This window comes from Protopterus annectens, chromosome 4.part0, assembly GCF_019279795.1.
Source record: "Protopterus annectens isolate FY-2018-M chromosome 4.part0, PAN1.0, whole genome shotgun sequence".
NCBI lineage: Eukaryota > Metazoa > Chordata > Ceratodontiformes > Protopteridae > Protopterus > Protopterus annectens.
In genome coordinates this window covers 1,517,621,938-1,517,627,937 of record NC_056733.1, presented here as the reverse complement: position 1 = coordinate 1,517,627,937, position 6,000 = coordinate 1,517,621,938, and positions in this window count along the sequence as shown.

Genomic DNA, 6,000 nt, shown 5'->3' with positions numbered 1-6,000 from the left:
CATGGCAGTGAGAGTATTTTGTGAATATACTAAATGAATGATCGAAGCAATGGTTTCTTTATGAAAAGTTATGCAGTGGACAATTAAAATTTCTATTGAAGGGAGGTAAGAAGAATGAAATAAAACATTGAAGACCTATCACACTAAATACCACAAATAACACAGATTATAATGCTTTTATGAGAATAATAGAGAGAAAAATAGAAGGATGGATATGGTATATTATGGAAGAAAGTGTATGTGGTATCAAATGGAAGGGATGTGAAATATTGTTATTGGTTGTGAGATAAATTGTGGATGATTTTATAACTAAAATAGAGTATATGAAATTTGTGGTAGGTGATATTAGCAAGCCATTTAATACAGTAGGACACAATATTTTGTAGAATTTTTGCAGAAGTATGAATAGGTAATAGAATTAGGAATGTGTGAATGCCAGCTTATCAAAATAATAGAGTGTGAATGGTAGTGCATGGGTGGCTGAGTAAAGAAATCTGCATGAAGTGGTTTAAGACAAAGATGTCTAATGAGTGGTGTATTGTTTGCATTGGTAATATATGTGATAGTGAATGAAATAGCTTATAAAATGAAAGATGATTGATATGTGATATAAAAAGGAGGTAGTAATCGAAGTAGTTTTGACATACACAGACAATATAGTTTTAGTTGCTAAAAGCAAAATATGGATGAGAGAAATGAGGGATTGTCTGAATGGATGTTTAAACAAAATGGAAATAACCTTAAATAAAGACAAATGTAAGGACTTAAGTGATGTGGTAAAAATTGTGTGTATATTTTTCAGTGAATGAAGAGTCTTTGCTAGGGATAACATTTGTGAAAAATGATTTAATTAAAATGCAGTCCGAAGGTTTAATAAAAGAAATATGTTTTCTATGTAAGACATGTAGATTAGCATTCAGGAAAAAGGCCTATCTGAATTCTTTATTAATGGGAAAAATACCATATATATGTACAATGTAACCACTGTATAGAAAAATGACATACAGTGAGAAGGTGTGTGCCTGAATGCAGGTTGAATGGATTGTCAAGAGCAAACAGTAAATAAGGAAAAAGAAGAAGGGGCAGAAAACATATGAGGAAAGAGAAAAAGAGGCTGGGGAGAGGGTGAATTTGGAGAAGAAGTAGAAACTGTAGAAGAAATAAACATATGGAGGGAACAATGAGGAGAGAGTGTACATGCAGGAAGAGAGGTCAGGAGAAGGGATTAATAGTAATAATTTTTTGAAGTTCTGACCAGTGAAAAATCTAGTTTTGTGGGTCATGGATTATTTGTACCAAGAAAAACATTCAATTGAGTAAAGAGTAAAAATAAGAAAATGAAAATTTAAATATATTTTTCTAAACTGAAAAATAAGGAAAAGCAATAATTTTAGACCACTTGCAGTAAATCTGAACAATATTACTAACTGTACGAAAATAGGGGTGCTGAAGTAGTATGCTAAATGTGGTTTGGATGTTTTTCTGTTAGACTATGTAAGATTCCTGACAAGTGAAGAAAGAGTGCAAACAGAAAAACTGTGGGGTGGAAATATGTTATAAAACTTAGGAAGTGAATGTTATTCTGGAGTGGTTGTTTAAATAAATAGTGAAAATACTTGATGTGATGTTGATAAGGATGAGAAGGTTACTGCTGTGGATGTGGAATATTAAAATTTATATTGAAGGGAGGTAAGAAGAATGAAATTAAATATTGAAGTCCTATCACACTAAATACCATAGATAACAGATTATAATGTTTTTATGAGAATATTAGAGAGAAAAATGGAGGGATGGATACGGTATATTATGAAAGAAAGTGTATGTGGTATAAAATGGAAGGGATGTGAAATATTGTTATTGGTTGTGAGATAAATTGTGGATGATTTTATAATTAAAACAGAGGATATGAAACTTGTGGTAGGTGATATTAGCAAGCCATTTAATGCAGTAGGACGCAATGTTTTGTAGAATGTTCTGCAGAAATATGAAATAGGTATTAGATTTAAGAAGGTGTGTATGTCAGCTGATCAAAATAATAGAGTGCGAATGGTAGTGAATGGGTGGCTGAGTAAAGAAATCTGCATGAAGTGTGGTTTAAGACAAAGATGTCTAATGAGTGGTATATTGTTTGCATTGGTAATATATCTGATAGTGAATGAAATAGCTTATAAAATGAAGGACGATTGATATGTGATATAAAAGGAGGTAGTAATTCCTGTAGTTTTGATATTCACAGAGAATATATTTTTAGTTGCTAAAAGCAAAATATGGATGGGGGAAGTGAAAGGAATGGATGTTTAAACAAAATGGGAATAACCTTGAATAAAAACAAATGTAAGGACTTGAGTGATGTGGCAAAAATTATGTGTATATTTTTCAATGAATGAAGAGTCTTTGCTAGGGACACAGTTTGAGAAAAATGATGTAATTGAAATGCAGTCTGAGGGTTTATTAAAATAAATATATTTTCTATGTAAGAAGTAGATTAGCTTTAAGGAAAAAGGTCTATCTGGTGAATTCTGTATTAATGGGAAAAATACCATATATATATATATATATATATATATATATATATATATATATATATATATATATATATATATATGTGTGTGTGTGTGTGTGTGTGTGTGTATATATACATATATATATATATATATATATATATAGATAGATAGATATATATATGTATATGTATACATATATCAACTATGTGATCCCAGAAAAAAAAAATATGAAAAGTAAATAGTTCAACCAGTGTTTTCTTTCATATGAGGCTCAAAATTAAGCCCATTGAAAAGACAGGTGTTGCAGATGCGTGAAGTTGCTTCTTTAAACTTGTATAGTGTTTTAAAGTGGGTAAAGGAACAACATGTGAAATAGTGAGAAAAAAACTGGAAAATGATGAAAATAAGAAAAAAGAAAAAGAATACGTAAATGGAGAAAATGAAAATTATCAAGAAAAAATGATAACATGGAAAATAAATATATATGATATTGAAAAAGATGGAAGGATGTGGTATAATAATATGATAAAACAATATTATTATGGAAATACATAGGACATTTTAACAAAGGAAATGATTAACGCAATTAAAGTAAGGAAAAAGTTGTGTACCAAGATAGTAGCATGTCAGGATTTTCTATGCAGACTGTAAGAAATATGTTATATGTAAAGAGGTATATGCCATATAAAAAGAGTTGAAAGTTTGGGTTTATTTTCTGAAGAGAAAGAGACAACGCAGTGTATTTCTTTTTTGAAATGCATGAGTGAGGAAAGTCTAGAAAAAGTTGCACAAAGAAATCATTTTTGATAATATTAATCACATAAGTATGATACGATTATGTATGGATAATAAAAAAACAAGACATTAGAATGTATGAGAGGGGCAGATAAGAATTTCATTTATGTAATATGGATTATTTGGAATGCAAAACTGAAAGAAATGTTGTTTAATGGGAAATGGATTTTATCAGGTATATTTCAAAAATAGATTATGGTTTTGGGGTTCAATTATGGAAAAAGAACAATAATGAGGATGTTATTAGAAAAAAATAATAGCTAATAAAAAAATAAATAAAAATGAGTATATAGGTGCCTGGAAATATGTACATTTGTAAATGTGTAGATATGTAAATGCTTTGCTATGTTGTGTTAACTTTCTGAAAGTTAAGAAAGTTTAGTTACAGATTTGCTGTTCTGAACTGTTTGGAAGTTTCTAGAAGGCTAGTGCTTGCTTGGGCTAAAGGGAAGTCTCTGTGTTCACCAGTGGGAGTGGTTAACACTGAATAGCCTGCCTGTCCCTGGAGGAGTGGCTACTACCTAGAAGCTGTAGTTTTATTGGCCATTTTGGGTCAGTTCTAAACTCCTTGATCTCTCTCTCTTAAAACCCTACAACTCTGTTTTTGAACGTTTTTGCACACGGAGCAGCGTCGGGCAGCGCCGCCTAAACAGGTTTAAACTATTCCAGGCTACACAAAGTCTGCTTTTCACTTTTTCCCTCAGAACTGTTCAAACTCTCAAAGTAATCACTCTATTCTCTTTCTAAAGCCCTGCACTTGCTCAGCTCTTATAAGGAAACACTAACTAACTAAAGCACTACACCCTTCTTGACTTCTCATAAGTATTAGGCTCCTGATTGGTTCTTCCTGATCAAGTTAAAAATCAGTTCCCTTCCCTAATCTCATCATTAAAAAAACAGTTCCTTATACTAATCTGGTATGTCCAAGGATCAGTTTTAAGGTTACTCTCCAGTCCAGCTGGTGAATCTGGGAATTTTTGAGGCAATGTTACAATTGCCTTATGTACACAGACAACCCTCTCCTCCTTCCAACAAACTCTAATACATGTGAAAGATGCAGTTACACAGCCAAACTGGAGGCAGAGCTCCCTCAACCCAAGACTGGCACAGTCAGTCAGGAGGAAAAGGTAACCACCCACACCACAAATCCAGTCTCACACAGACCTATTGCATCTGCATACCCAACACATAAACACACAAAAACATACTCGGAGGCTCTAAATAAAAATCTGCCTAAACAGCAAAGACCTCCTAAGCAGATATCCAAGCAACAGCCACCCCTCAACAATACCCACGAATCACATATCTCACAAAATCAGTGTGCCTCACAGTCACAGCCCTTAAGGCCAAACAACACACCAAATACACTTGTTATAGGGGACTCTATTGTCCGGCACACTGACGTCCCGCTCACTAGACTGAACAAGGAGGTCACTGTAAGCTACCTGTCAGGTGCCAGGATCCACCACATAACGCAAGCACTCAGGTCACTCCAAAGCAAGTACAAGTATGACTCCGTCATTGTCCATGCTGGTGTGAATGACCTGAGACGTACCTCCCTGGACTACATGAAAAGAGACATAGAGGAGCTCTCTGACCATGTAGCCCAGGCTGGTATGACCCTGACCTTGAGTAGCATCTTGCCCTCACCAAGAATGATGCCACAGTATAAAGACAAAATGATCAATTTCAACAATTGGCTAAAGTATTGGTGTCATTCAAAGGGAATCCAGTGTCTGTCAGCCTGGGATGACATGCTCGACAAGCCACGTTGCTTCGCTAGGGACGGCTTGCACCTGTCACCCTTAGGCTTTCGTATACTGGCCAAGGCTCTTGCCACCCCAATAGTGCCTTTTTAGGGAAGGCTCAAAGGACAAACCCACCTCCATAGACAACCCAAGGATAAAAAAACTAAAGGTAATGCTACTCAATGCCAGAAGTCTAAACCTCAAGATTCATGCACTCGAGGCTCTCCTCAGTATGGAGAAAATTGATGTCTGTGCAGTAACGGAAACCTGGTTAAAGGCTCCTGGGAGCACCCCAGCACTAACCAGGTTATAACTCATACCATGCGTTTCGGCCCCAAAACTCGGACCGAAGCACAAAAGGCAGGGGAGTATCTATATTCATCAAAGATACCTACACCTCCAGGTTAGTGGCACTGCACGAAGCATCGGAAACCATCCATGTGCAACTAACAGCGGGCAAAACTGCCTTTCAGTTTGTAGCCTGCTACAGAACACCCTCCCTATTACAGGAACCCCACTTGGCATTCCTGAGAACACTGCAGAATATGAAGGTCTCTCCAAACACTATGTTATTGGGTGACTTCAACTACCCAAACATTGACTGGGAAAACTACTCAAGCCCAAACACCCTCACCCAACGGTTCCTTGAATTTATAAACTCTAACACAATGGAACGACTAGTCACCACTCCCACAAGAGGGAGCAACATATTGGACCTGGTCATCACCAACATGGGGACTCTATGTTCCACAACAGAGGTAAACCCCTCATTGGTAAGATCAGACCATAAATAAATTCCCTGGACATCCATATCCTGTCCCCACCCCCAGCCAAGGAAATCACTGTAAAGAATTTCTCAAAAGCCAACTTTGCACTTCTCAAGACTGAGGTGGAATCCTTCAAAGCCCCTGGGCCAGAGGATAATACAGCCCAATCAGCAGAATCCTTTACAA